The sequence below is a fragment of the Dasypus novemcinctus genome, chromosome 12 (genome assembly GCF_030445035.2).
Source record: "Dasypus novemcinctus isolate mDasNov1 chromosome 12, mDasNov1.1.hap2, whole genome shotgun sequence".
Lineage (NCBI taxonomy): Eukaryota > Metazoa > Chordata > Mammalia > Cingulata > Dasypodidae > Dasypus > Dasypus novemcinctus.
Genome location: NC_080684.1, coordinates 100,270,651 through 100,285,692, shown reverse-complemented (window position 1 = coordinate 100,285,692; position 15,042 = coordinate 100,270,651). Strand labels below are relative to the sequence as shown.

Genomic DNA, 15,042 nt, shown 5'->3' with positions numbered 1-15,042 from the left:
CCAATCCTAGGTATCAAAGTGATATGAAAACTTAGGTTTACACAAAAACCTGTACATGAATGTTTATGGCAGCTTTATCTGTAACTGTCAAAAACTAAAAACTACCCTAGTGCCATATAATGGAATACTACTCTGCCAAAAAAAAAAGGAATGAACTGATAGGGATGAATCTCAAATGCATTAGCTAAGGAAAGAAGACAGTCCCAAAAGGTTACTTATGGAATAATTCAATTCATATGACATTCCTGAAATAGCAAAACCATAAGGAGTGGAAAAGAAACCAGTGGTTTCCACAGGATGGGAGTGGTAAGAGGAGTTGACTACACAGGGGCACAGGGAAATTTTTTTTTGGATGATTAGAACTGTTCTAATCTTGATTGTGTTAGTGATTACATGGTTTTATGCATTTGTCAGAACTTGTAGTACCTGCACAAAAAAGGGAGAATTTTACAGTATGTAAATTATATCTTAATAACACACAACAAGAAAAAAATACTATGCTGAGTAAAAAAAGCCAGAGAAGAGTATAAAAAACATGGATACCATTTATGACCTAACATCAAGTGAAAATATATTATAATATAGTATGTATACAAAGATACGTGTATATCATTCATTCATTCAATCCCCAAATATTTCTCTAATATTATATGCTAGGGCAACAGAGATTTACAATGTAGAAGGGGGCAAGCCAAACAGAAAACAAATAAATGGATAAATAAATGAGAATTCTAGAGTGTGGTAAAGTGCTCTGAACAAATAAAAAAGAGTGATGTGCTCCTGAATCTAGACAAGGACTCTCTGAGATGCCATTTGAGCAGAAACCTCAAGGATAAGATGGAGCCAGTCCTGCAAAGACCTAGGGGTAGAGAGCATGGGCAGAAGAAATGGCTAGTCCAAAGGCTCCGAGAAAGGAAAGACTGTGAAGGAACAGAAAGGAGCCCAGTGTAAGCAAAATGTAATGAACAAGGGGGACAATGGTAAGAGATGAAATTGGAGAGGTGGACACACTCCAATCACCAGGGGATTGCAAGCCATACTGAAGGATTTAGATTTTATTTTCAGGACAAGGGGAATCCACAAGAGAGTTCTAAACATGGCAGTGGTGTGATCTAACATGTTTTAAAAACCACTTTGGCTGCTGGATGGCAAATGGTTTATAAAGAGACAAGAATGGAGGCAAGGAGACAAATTTAGAATAAAGTCCAAGAAAGAGATGATGGGGGCTGAGACTAAAGTGGTCATGGTGGAGATGAAGATAAGTGAATAATTAATATAAATAACCCTTCTCCATGAATCAGTTTCACCCTTGGAACCTGAAGTTTGTGGAGATGACCAGTCCTCTAACCCAAGGAATTCAGGACAGATGAGATTGCAAACTATTTTTTAAAGTCAGTTTCCAAAGTTGTTTGTGGTGTGTGTGTGTGTTAAAGTCACTCATTCAAGCCCCTTCTGACCAAAATAAAATCGGTTCTATTTTCTAAAATTATTGAACAGAAAGTAAACTAGCATGTGCTATATTCTCTGGACTGACCCCATTGGTTGAAGTGATGGTCTCATAACACTCATCAGGTGGCAAAAGAAAAACTACCAGTGTTAAGTATTGCTCCCTGCTCAGGAGTTAGAAATGGAAAATCTTCAGCCCAAACTGAGATACTTATGTGGAATGCCCTCAAAGCAGTGTCCCGCGTCACTACCCACAGGACCCCTATCTCTTCTCTTCCTTCCCCAGCCCACTAAGACTCTGGTGTTTGCATCATCATGCATCATGATAGACACCTCCATTCCAAGGATTTCAAAACTCTCCATCTACTTATTGAATTTGAGAGGCTTTTTCTTTTACTCCAGTCATGCTAAATAGCTATGGTATAGAAAGTTGATTCATCGAAGTCCCTCCCCATCCCCCTTAGCACTGCATCCTTTGCACTGGGCAGGCCGCTTTCTAGAATAAATAAAATGGTATGAGTCCTTTCCTCATGGGATCTACTGTAAATCAGCAAATTTATTTATTTATTTATTTTAAAGATTTATTTATTTATTTCTCTCCCCTCCCCCCCACCCCGGTTGTCTGTTCTCTGTGTCTATTTGCTGCATCTTGTTTCTTTGTCCGCTTCTGTTGTTGTCAGCAGCACGGGAATCTGTGTTTCCTTTGGTTGTGCCATCTTGTTGTGTCAGCTCTCTGTGTGTGCGGCACCATTCCTAGGCAGGCAGGTTGCACTTTCTTTCACGCTGGGCAGCTCTCCTTATAGGGCACACTTACAGGGCACACTCCTTGCGCGTGGGGCTCCCCTACGCGGGGGACACCCCAGCGTGGCAGGGCACTCCTTGCGCACATCAGCACTGCGCATGGGCCAGCTCCACACGGGTCAAGGAGGCCCGGGGTTTGAACTACGGACCTCCCATGTGGTAGACGGATGCCCTAACCACTAGGCCAAGTCCGTTTCCCCATGTAAATCAGCAAATTTAAAGGGGGAAAAAACCCAATCCAAGAAAAGTAAAATTTACTCTAACCGAGATTGTAACATCTTGGATATACCTTAACATCTACACGTGTCAGACTTTATCACTACCCCCCACTGCAGGGGAACAGCCTGCCCTAGTTTTAACAGGTGAACTGGGCAAACACAGAGCAAAAGCTGTTTCAGTAGCTGCATGGTTTACACTTCTGACATCATACATAAATCATTCCCTGGAGAGAGAACAGATGTGGCTCAAGCAGTTGAGTGCCTATTTCCCATATGGGGGGGGGGGTCCCAGGTTTGGTTCCCAGTACCTTCTAAAAACAAAACAAAACAAAAACAACAAGCAAACAGACAAAAGGGCCAACTCAGGTGATGTGGCTCAGTGGTTGAGCGCCGGCTTCCCACATACGAGGTCCCAGGTTGAATCCCTGGCAACTCAAAAAAAAAATTCCTTGGGGAAGCGATAAAGAGTCAGTTTAAAACAAGATATGAGGGAAACGGACTTTGGCCCAGCGGTTAGGGCGTCCGTCTACCATATGGGAGGTCCGCGGTTCAAACCCCGGGCCTCCTTGACCTGTGGGGAGCTGGCCATGCGCAGTGCTGATGCGCGCAAGGAGTGCCCTGCCACGCAGGGGTGTCCCCCGCGTGGGGGAGCCCCCACGCACAAGGAGTGCGCCCGTGAGGAAAGCCGCCCAGCATGAAAAGAAAGTGCAGCCTGCCCAGGAATGGCGCCGCCCACACTTCCTGTGCCGCTGATGACAACAGAAGCGGACAAAGAAACAAAAGCAGACAAAGAAACAAGACGCAACAAATAGACACCAAGAACAGACAACCAGGGGAGGGGGGGGAATTAAATAAATAAATAAATCTTTAAAAAAACAAAACAAAACAAAAAAAACAAACAAGATATGTTTCCTAGTCTTTATTCCGCTCTCAAATAAAATTATACTCTGAAAAGAAAAAAGTAGAACCAACAGGACTTGCTGCTAGGTTGGATGTGGGGAATAAGAGAAGGGAGAAATCAAAAGCGAGGCCTTGGTAGTTCCTAAGGAAGTTGATTATAGACTTGCCATGTGACCTGGCAATACCACTTCTGGGTATATACCCAGAAGTGAGAGCAGGGATACAAACAGACATCTGCACACCAATGTTCACAGTGGCATTATTCATGATTGCCAAAAGGTGGAAACAACCCATGTGTCCATCAACCAATGAATGGATAGACAAACTGTGGTATACACACAATGGAATATTACGCAGCTGTAAGAAGAAATAAAATCGTGAAGATATGACAACATGAATGAACCTGGAGGGCATTATGCTGAGCGAAGCAAGCCAGACAAAAAAGGACAAATACTGTATGAATGTGCTATTATGAACTAAATATATTACGTAGGGAAGCTGATGTGGCTCAAGCTATTGGGCTCCTGTTTACCATATGGGAAGTCCTGGGCTCGTCTCCTGGGGCTCCTGGTGAAGGCGAGCTGGCTCACACAGTAAGCTGGTGCAAAAAAAGAGACAAAGAGGAGTGACAACAAGAGACACAACAAACCAGGGAGCTGAGGTGGCTCAAGCGATTGAGTGCCTCTCTCCCACATTGGAGGTCCCAGGATCAGCTCCCTGTGCCTCCTAAAGAAGATGAGAAGAGAAGACAAGCAGACACAGAGAGTACACAGCCAATGGACATAGAGAGCAGACAGCGAGTGCAAAAACGACGAGAGGGGAAATAAATAAATAAAAATAAATCTTTAAAAAATATATATTATGTAAACTCATGGAGTTAATAATTACAATATAGTTACCAGAAAATAGGATGAGGTTAGAGAATGGAAAGCTGATGATTAACCTGTGCAGAACTGGTAAAAGGTTGTTTGTAAATCTTTGGAAATGAATAAAAACGGTGAAAGCACATCATAATATTTGTAAGAAGCAGAGCTATTATACAGGTATGACAGTGGTTGAAAGGGAAAGTCTAAGGTCATGTATATTACTACAAGGAAAGCTAAAAAATATAACCTGGGACTGTATAACAGTGAATCTCATGTGAAATATGATTATGAGGAATATTGCTTATATAAAACTATTTTTACAAAATATAAATACTAATAAACTAGTGAGACAAACAATAGCAGCTATGTATGGCAGGGGAAACAGAGACATTGAGATGATGCAATTTGTCTGTTCCTCATTTTTTATTATTATTGGAATAATGAAAGTGTTCTAATAATGACTGAAGTTGAATGCACAACTACGTGATTATACCAAATACCACTGATTATACATTTTAGATGGATTTATTCTTTATAATATGTATCAATAAAATTGATTTGTTAAAAAAAGGAAAAAACGCAAGGCCTTGGGTTCTAGCATGAACTTCTGGGTTTATGATGATATATACTATTATGGTGTAGATGGGAAAAGAAGCAGGTTTGGGGGAGGGGGAAATTAAGAGTTATAGGACAATTTATAATACCTATTAGAAATCCAAGAGGAGATATGAAATAGGTAACTGGATATACAAGTAAGTCTTTGAGAAGCTGTCAGAGCTAGATATTAAGTGGGGAGACTTTCACTCATCTATTCAACCAACAACTATTTTTTGAGCAACCACAATACTGACAATACTGTTCCATATGCAGGGGAGATAGCAGACAAAATTCTTGTTCTCATGGACCTGCAGTCCCTCAGCTATAAAATGAGATACTAATATCTATTACCTATCAGGATTAAATGAAAAAAAGCAAATAAAATACCTATCACAATACCTGGTAGATAGTAAGTGCTCAATAAATAGCAGCGGCTATTATGATTAGTGACAGAAACAGATAATAATAAGCAAATAAATGAATAAGATAATTTCAGAGAGTAATACCATGTGCTATGAAGAAAGTAAAACAAACTAATAGGTTACAGGGTGGCAGGTAGGGGCAGGGGGGTTATTTTTGATTGGTGATAGGAGAAGGCCTTCCTGAGGAGAAGACATTTCAATGAATAACAGACTGGTGAGAAAGAGCTGGCTCTGAAAGATCTAGAAGAGCAGTCCAGGCAGAGGAAACAGCATGTGCAAAGGCCTTAAGATAGAAAAAGAATTGGTTACCTTGAGAAACTAAAAGGCAGGTGTGCCCAGAGGTAGAGTGACGAAGGGAAAGCAGCAGGTAATGTAGAGAGAGGGGCAAGAACTGGATTATGTAGAGTCTCCTAGTCATGGAAGACTGTGGACTTTTTGTGTAACAGAAACCATTGAAGAGCTTCCTCCTCCCAAAATGGCTCCTTCGTTTGTCTGTTTGTTGAGTCAGCTTGTTGTGTGTATTTGTTGTGCGCACTTGTTGTCTGTGCATCTTCTTTTCTTTTCTTTTTTTTAGGAGGCATCGGGAACTGAACCTGGGACCTCCCATGTGGGAAGGTGGGTGCCCAACTGCTTGAGCCACATCCGCTCCCATTGAAGAGCTTTGACCTAGAGAATGACATGACTGACTCAGGCTTTTACAGAAATCATATTGGGAAGTGGACTTGGCCCAATGGATAGGGCATCCGCCTACCACATGGGAGGTCCATGGTTCAAACCCCAGGCCTCCTTGACCCGTGTAGAGCTGGCCCATGCGCAGTGCTGATGCGCGCAAGGAGTGCCGTGCCATGCAGGGGTGTCCCCTGCGTAGGGGAGCCCCACGTGCAAGGAGTGCTCCCTGTAAGGAGAGCTGCCCAGCGCGAAAGAAAGTGCAGCCTGCCCAAGAATGGTGCCACATGGAGAACTGACACAACAAGATGACGCAACAAAAAGAAACACAGATTCCCAGTGCTGCTGATAAGGATAGAAGTAGTCGCAGAAGAACATACAGTGAATGGACACAGAGAGCAGACAACTGGGGGGGGGGAGAGAAAAAAAAAAGAAATTGTATTGGTTGCTATGTGAAGAATGAATGACAGAGGGGTTAAGGGTGGAAGCTATTACTTTTGTCCAAATGAGAGTTGGTATCCTGTTCTAAAGTAGCTGAGATGGTAAGTAGTGACTAGATTCTAGATAAAACTTGGAGGGGCAGAAGCAGATAATGGAAAGACAGTCAATGATGACTGCTAGGTTTTTTTTTTTTTTTTTGCCTAAGAACTTCTAGTTACCAGATGGGAAAGATTCAGGGGAAACAGGTTTCAGGGTTAGAAGTCAAGGCTTGGCTTTGGCCATGTTAAATTAGGATGCCTATTACACATCTAAGTGGAGAAGTCAAGTAGGCAATTACATGTATGGGAATGGAGTTCAGAGAAGTCAGGACTGGAGATACAAATTTGGGAGCCATCAACATATAACAGAACTAAAACTAGAGGTCATCACCCAGGAGAGAATATAGAGTAGGGTACTGTGGTAGTTTTAAGTTGGATATACCCCAGAAAAACACACTTTTTTTTTACATGCACAAACTAGCCTTTATTGACTACAGCTCGATCAAACATATAGGAGGCGATAAGACAACTCCCAGCCCTGGAGCATAGTCCAGAAACCCCATCGCCACCAGCTAAAGTAAACCTGTTCTTAAACTTAATATATTCCTGTGGGTGTGAAACCATTGTAAGTAGGACCATTTGATGAGGTTACTTTGTTAAGGTGTGGCTCAACTCAATCAGGATGGGTGTGAATCCTATTATTGGAGTCCTTAATAAACAGAATGAAATTCAGAAAGAGAGAAAAGCCACAGAAAGAACAGCCAGAAGCTGAACATCAATGGAATCCAGAAGAGAAGGGAGAGACCAGGAGACGCTGCCGTGTGACAACTAAGGACGAAAGATGGCCGGGAGCCAGCCCCAGAACACTAAAATCTTAGGGGAGAAAGTGTCACCTTGATTTGAACTTTCTCTTAACCTCAAAACCATGAGCAAATAAAAACCCTGTGTTTAACCTAACCCATTTCAAGGTATTTGCTTGAGCAGCCAGGAAAGTAAACAGGAGCCTAGGACCAAATATGGAACAACCAAACATTTAGAGGTTAGAGGGAAGAAAAGTCAGGAAATAAAATTTTAGGAGTGGCCAGTGAGGTCGAAGGAAACTAGTAGTGTGCAGTTTTGGGGAAACCAAGAGAAGAGTGTTTCTAGAAGGAGAGAGTGAAGATCAGTGTCAAGTGCTACTTAAGAGGTCAAGTAATATGAGGGCAGAGAGTTGATCATCGGTTTGGCAAGGTGAAGGCTGTTAAAGATCTTTACAAAAATTTTTCACTTTAATGGTGAGGCTAACATTCAACTGGAGTGGGCTGAACAAGGAACAGAAGAAAGCAGAGTTATTAGTATGAAAATAGTATATGATTTCAACCATTCTAAATTAAATAATACATATAGGATGAAGGTAATATAAAAAATAAACCTGTTTCTGTAAAAATGAAACAGGCTAGTTAGGGAATCAATAGCCAGATCTGGATCCTGGCAAGAAGTCCACATGGACATCGGTGCCCCCAAGATGGCTGCTAGAAGAACGTGCGAGATTCCACCATTCCTCTGGAAGCCAGGAGAAGCCCTGAGTATTCTCCAGAGGCCTTATCATTGGGCCTTCCTAGGAGATTGATGAGTGGGGTAATCAATCAAAACAGCAAACAGATGGGACACCTCCCCTGTCATTAGCAAAGAGGTGGAAAAATTAATGGTTTAGAAAGCAAGCACAGGGAAGCAGACTTGGCCCAGTGGTTAGGGCGTCCGCCTACCACATGGGAGGTCCAAGGTTCAAACCCCGGGCCTCCTTGACCCTTGTGGAGCTAGCCCATGAGCAGTGCTGATGTGCACAAGGAGTGCTGTGCCATGCCAGGGTGTCCCCCCCATAGGCGAGCCCCACGCGCAAGTAGTGCACCCTATAAGGAGAGCTGCCCATCGCGAAAGAAAGTACAGCCTGCCCAAGAATGGCGCCGCACACACGGAGAGCTGACACAGCAAGATGACGCAACAAAAAGAAACACAGATTCCCAGTGCCGCTGATAAGGATAGAAGCGGTCACAGAAGAACACACAGCGAATGGACACAGAGAGCAGACAATGGGGCGGGGGGGGGGGGGGGGGGTGGAGGGGAGAGAAAGAAATAAAATAAAATAAATGAATCTGAAAAAGAAAAAAAAAAGCAAGTACAAAGGGCAAGCCAGTACTGCTCTTGCCGTTTTCGCCGTCTCGTTTTATGACTGCTACCCTCACCTCCCCCCCGCCACCATGATGAACATGTAAGTAGACCTGGGGATTTATAATCTATAATGGGGAATTGCAGTCTGTAAATCAGGCCTCTTTATCCCTCTTCAGCCTATTTTTCTCTACCTGGGACCCATGATCTGTTATTTTCTCCCATTTCTCTTTTCACTATTCCCTAATAAATTACTGCCATGGGAAGCAGATGATGTGGCTCAAGGGATTGGGCTCCCATCTACCTACCATATAGGAGGCCCAGGGTTTGATTCCTGGGGCCTCCTGGTGAAGGTAAGCTAGTCCGCACAGCAAGCTGACCTGTGCAGGAGTGTGGGCCCGTGCAGAGAGCTGGCACAGCAAGATGATGCAATAAGAAGAGACACAGTGCAGAGACAATAAGAAACACAGGAGACCAAGAAGCTGAGGTGGTGAAAGAGATTGAGCACCTCTCTCCCACTCCAGAAGGTCCCAGGATCAGCTCCCAGTCCAGTACTGTCTAAAGAGAAGACAAGCTGACACAAAACACAGCAAATGGACAGAGAAAGCAGACAGACAGCACAAAAACAATGGTGGGGTAAAGGGATAAATAAATGAATAAATCTTTATAAATAATAAGGAAAATAAATTACTAGCCTAACTAACCCAGCTTGCTCTCAAAATTCATTTCTTTTAGCTTAGCCAAGAACCTAGAGAAAATCCGGCTACAAAATTACAACTGCTCTAATTTAAAAAATGAATACATGATTAAATTTGAGAAAAAATGAATCTGGCTGGGTTAGGTGGTAGGAGTATAGGGTTTACTGGTCTTGATTTTTAATGTTCTCGGTTGGAAAAGCACAGAAGTAATGTTCAAAAATAATCACATCACACAAAAACTTTACATGAATGTTCACAGCAGCATTTTTCCTAATAGCCACAAAGTGGAAACAACCCAAAAGACCATCAACTAATGAAGGAATAAAAAAAAAGATATGGTACAAAAAAATAATAAATAACAAAAAAACGTGATATAATTATACAAAAGAATATTATTTGGCCATTAAAAGAAAAGAAGTACTGATACATGCTACAACATGAATGAACCTAGAAAACATTATACTCAGTAAAAGAAGCCAGTCATTAAAAAAGACCACATATTATATGATTCCATTTATATGAAATATCCAAAAGAGGCAAATCCACAGAGACAAAAAACAGATTAGTCTATTTTTAGGAGAAAAGGGGAAATGGTGAGTAACTACTAATGCGTTTGGGGTTTCTTTATGGGTTGATGAAAATGTTCTGGAATTAGATAGTGATGATCACTGCAAAACTTATCAATATACTAAAAACCACTGAATTGAACACTTAAAAGAGTGACTTCTATGGTATGTTAATTATATCACAATTAAAAAATAATTACAGTATAAGTAGAGTAGACCATTAAGAAATACGAATGCGTCATCTCTGAGTTATTTTCTGAGGTGCACAAATGAATCTCTGAGGATTCATGCAGCCATACACCTTTTCTAAATCTTGCCTTCCACTATTCTTTTGACAGAGCTACTAATCATCTCAAATATATCTCCACAGGGATGGAATGCTTGCACAAAATCAAGGAAAGCAAAACTGAAAGAAAAAAAGTGCAAACTATTAGACACAGCTATTTGACATCTTTGTAATCTGTGAAATCAGGAACTTCCTAAGCTGCTAGGAGGTAAAGTCTGGCATTTTTCAAATTACTGTAACACACCTCTCCCACTAATAGTCTAAGTAATCACTGGAAAAAGAACTGACAACAGTCTGAAACTCAGGTTTCCAAATCTTTTTTTTTTTTTAAGGCTGAACAAAATTCCCAGCAGTCTCACTTCACACGGGGTTGTGGTAGCTTCCTAGGATACTGAAGTGAAACACCTTCACCCCTATAAAAGCCATTAAAAGCAGTTTAAGGAAAGCAGTTTAAAGGAAAGGAGACCAGAGAAGTACAGCAATTTACAAAATAGGCCCTAAACGGGAGACATGCTATTTCTGAATCTACTTTTACATAAATGCTTCCAGGTGTCCTGATTTTCCTTCCCAGTCCAGTCCTCCCCTGGCCTGGGGTCATACATTTTTCTTCTACTGAACATAAAATTATCAGTATTTTCCCAGTAACTATGCAGTCTTTATAATCATGCGTTCTATGATTTACTAATCTATACGGCTAGTAATGGACATTTAAATAATTCACAGTGATTTTTTGCAATAAAAGCAATGCTATGCTATGAGAAACGTTTCCTCTGAAGATATTTTTAAATAAAATTAACATATCTGTCTTGTTTGGGTTTGGATAAAAATTCTGCTTTTTCTACATTATTGTGTAAGCTCTGTAAATATAAAGCACTATCAAAGTATGAGATTAGGTTAATAAATTATCACTATTAGAGTTTAATATGCTGCCATCTGAAGCAAGGAAATTAACCTAATGACCCATAGAGTCAACTTAAAATTCTGTAATATCTATTATAATTAATAGCACAGAGAAAAATTATTTTAATAGCTGACCCAAAATGCTACTCAGAGAGGGGATTATATTTGTTTGGGAAAACACCTCCGTAAATTCATTGTAGGTACAAGGTAAGTCTGAAAGTCACAGATTAAAAGAAATGAGACATATCCACTGCCTAGCAAAAGAAATTGATAGAAATTTGGATGTGGGAGAAAGCAGAAAAGAGAGGTGGCAGGAACTTCAGGGTGGAGGAGAAAAGAAATCCAAAGACAAGATAAGGAGCTACATTCATCCTGTACAGCAAAGTGGCCTACGACACATTTCTACTGTGTATGCCAAGTGGATAGGGAGAGTGGGGGGACTTGAAGGGTGGTGGCTAAGAGCCTCCTACCTCTGAAAAAGACAGTCTAAAACCCAAGGTAAATTGTGTTGTTGCAAGGTAAAACCCCTTTGTCATCACAAATCTTCCTCCACTCATAAGAGCCTTGAGCATTGTTTGAGGGAAAATCAAAGGTCAAAGCAGGGATAGTAATTCCTACTTTATAAGGTTGTTATGAGGATTAAATAAATTAAAACTTGAGAAAAACCTTGGGAAGGGTGTTGGAATTCTCATGTAATATGGAATACTGGGCTTGTAACCATTTAATTGACATCTTAAGGTAAGTGATTTCAACTGATTATGTAATGACTGTTTTTTAAAGATTTATTTTTTATTTCTTTCTCTCCTCTCTCCCTCTCCCCCCTATCCTCCCCGCCCCCCCCTTGTCTGCTCTCTGTGTCCATTTGCTGCATGTTCTTCTGTGACCGCTTCTATTCTTATCAGTGGCACTGGGAATCTGTGTTTCTTTTTGTTGTGTCATCTTGCTGTGTCAGCTCTCCGTGTGTGCGGCACCATTCCTGGGCAGGCTGCACTTTCTTTCGCGATGGGCGGCTCTCCCTACTGGGTGCACTCCTTGTGCGTGGGGCTCCCCTACAAGGTCCCCTACAAGGACTCCTGCGTCACATGGCACTCCTTGTGCGCATCAGCACTGCACATGGGCCAGCTCCACACGGGTCAAGGAGGCCTGGGGTTTGAACTGTGGACCTCCCATGTGGTAGGTGGATGCCCTATCCATTGGGCCAAGTCCGCTTCCCTGACTAAGTTTTTATCAGCTGATCTCATTTTCTATACAGGTATATAAAATGACTACTTTTAAAAATACAAGCTGCTCTTCAGCAAGACATGGAGTTTCATGGCGTTTTATGTTGTTTCCTCTCCCTTAAATGATGTCAATCAGAGTTCTCAAACTACACAGTGAATCAGAATCACCTGGAGAGCTTGCTAAAGCCCAGACAACAGAGCACCATTTTAAAGCCTGGAGGACTTGTTAAAATCTTACAATCACAGGGAGGCAGAGAAAGTCTATTTCACAGGGAACAGAACAGGCAAGCAAATTCCTGTAAACAGGGGAATGCCTAAGGTTAAGAGTAAGCACAAGCCTAGGACAAGATACAGGCTCAGAAAAGATAAAAAGGACCCTGCACTTTACATTCATCTCAGGCTGACCTGGACAGGAGAGCTAAATTCTAAAGGAGAGCACCAAACAAGGCAGAACCAATTTGTAAAGACTGTGAAAGGTGTTTTTTGCATTGATTTGCTTGTTTCTGTAAACTCCTAGCACTCAAAGAAATTGTCCTATCACTAGCAGGACACAAACTTAAAGAACAGAGGGCACAGGCACTAAATCCCAGAGTTAACACTTTAAAATACTAAAATGTATAGTGTGCAACAAATGATGATAAGACAAATATAAAACAGGAAATGATTGTCCATTCAAAGATACAAGATAAAAATCCAGAAACCATCAGCAACGAAGGCCAAATTCTAGACATATCAGACAAAGACTTTATAAATGTTCCTCAATATCCTCAAGGTGATAGAGAAAAACACAGAGAAAGAAATAATATCAGGAAAACAATGGATGAACACTATGAGACACTCAACAGATAGACTTTTTTTAAAAAAAAAGGAAAAAAGGGAAGCAGATGTGACTCAGGCGATTGGGCTCCTGTCTATATAGGGGGTCCCAGGTTCAGTTCCTGGGGTCTCCTGGTGAAGGCAAGCTGGCCCACACCACAGAGAGCTGGCCCATGCCATGAGCTGACACCACAAGATGAGGCAACAAAAAGAGACACAGAAGAAAGACAATGAGAGACCCAACAAACCAAGGGGCTGAGGTGGCTCAAGCAATTGAGTGCCTCTCTCCCATGTTGGAGGTCCCAGGATCAGGCCCTAGTGCCTCCTAAAGAGAAGACGAGAAGAGAAGACAAGCAGAAACAGAAGAATGTGCAGCAAATGGACAGAGAGCAGACAATGGAGGGGGGGGAGAAATTTTTTAAAAGCCTATTAAATTGTATAGCACAAAGTGTACAATATAATATAAACCATAGACTTTGGTTAGTAGCAATGCTTCAATATTGGTTCATCAATTGTAACAAATGTACTACACTAATGTAAGATGTTAATAATAGGGGAAATCATGTGTGTGCATGGGGGAGGCAGGTATATGGGGACTCCCCAAATTTTTGGTATAATTTTGCTGTGAATCTAAAAATTCTCTAAAAATAAAGTTTATTATTATTATTATTTTTTTAAAAAGTAGCAAAGAGAAATACTGAACCAGGATACTCATACAGACTTGCCATCCCAGAACTTGCCCTGTGAGTAGAAAGCAGCTCGCAGAGCTCTCCTGCAGAATGCTTTGTGACACCAGTCAAGTTTGTGGATGCCTGAGACAAGGAGTTGCTGTAGGATATGCAGTGCAGTGCCCAGGACCATAAGGAAGGACAGTGAGGAAACTGTTTCCTAGGGAAGAGCCACCTCCATCCCCTCAACTACTAGGCCTTTCCTAAATGCTTTTTAAAACTTTCTTTTTCTCTTCAACCTGTTGCTAGTTTTCAGATGGGGCTGCCCTTTTTTCATCATGATACAAGACGTCTGTCTGTCAACTGAGGTCTCTGCCTCCAGTCTTGCCCCCTCCCCTTTCCCTACAATCTATTCTCCACCCCGCAGTTTTAGAAATCCTTTTTTAAAAGCATCTGGTCTTTTCCTTGCTCTCTATAAAACTCTTTTTTTTTCTTTTAGGAAAAAGTCCAAATTTATTAACATGGCTTATAAGATCCTGCGTGATCTAGCAGCCCCTGCTGACCATTCTGGCCTCCTCTCTCAACATCTATCTCTCCTTGCTCCTCAACACAACATACTTTTTTCCAGTATACTTTTTCCCAGATCTTAGAACACACCATGCTTTCTCCTTGAACATGTTGCTAAATGAAGCAATTATCTGGCAGTATGTAAATAAAGTCTCTAATTTTGGGCCCTACCAAACCATGCGATAAGACAGCTAACAGCACTAAACTTCTAGAACTGGCTTCCCACTCCAGTAGCCTCTGTATCCTCTTCAGTGGCAAAGACATCTGAGATGGTGAAAACCCACTATATCATCCAAATTTCTCAACTGCCTCCCCTAAACTGGCATCAGCAGCAGAAGAAATAATTCTCCAATAACCATACTCTACCTGTCGTTCCACCCCTACTCCCTCTGATTCACCTCTGGGACTCCTTTCCCTTCCCTGAGTCAATATTTTCTTTGTGATCAAAAACAGAGTGTTCCTTTAGGTGAGATCTAGGTGTGACTATGCAGGTAAAACACAGACTGTGGAAACACAGAACAGTGAAATAGTACCCTTACTCCAGAAATCAGCAAGCCAAGGTCCAACACTTCCTTTCCTGGGCAGCAGTCCCAGTAAAATCAAGCTATCCTCTGCAGACTTCTGAACCATGCTCATCAACTCTAGGTCTTCATGTAAAATAATTAATTACCTAAGTGGTAATCTGGTTGCTTACCCAAGTCCAGGAGCACTTCTCCAATATTTACAGCCTGGCAGTACCTGAATGGTGATAAGGAAAGCAAAAGCAAGTAAGCTGCATGAA

At 41.6% G+C, this 15,042-nt stretch overlaps 1 protein-coding gene across 6 annotated transcripts in view; it reads right to left on the bottom strand.

Moving 5' to 3' along the window:
* Nucleotides 1–15,042, bottom strand: part of SGSM3 (small G protein signaling modulator 3) — a 51,907-nt gene that overhangs the window by 26,903 nt on the left and 9,962 nt on the right. For 2 of the 6 annotated variants that reach the window (XM_058309172.2, XM_058309170.2), the window contains exon 2: nucleotides 14,956–14,999. The exons of the other annotated variants lie outside the window; for them this stretch is intronic. The gene's annotated coding sequence lies outside the window, so the exon portion shown is untranslated. The remainder of the gene's footprint in view (nucleotides 1–14,955; nucleotides 15,000–15,042) is intronic. 6 annotated transcript variants of the gene reach the window in all.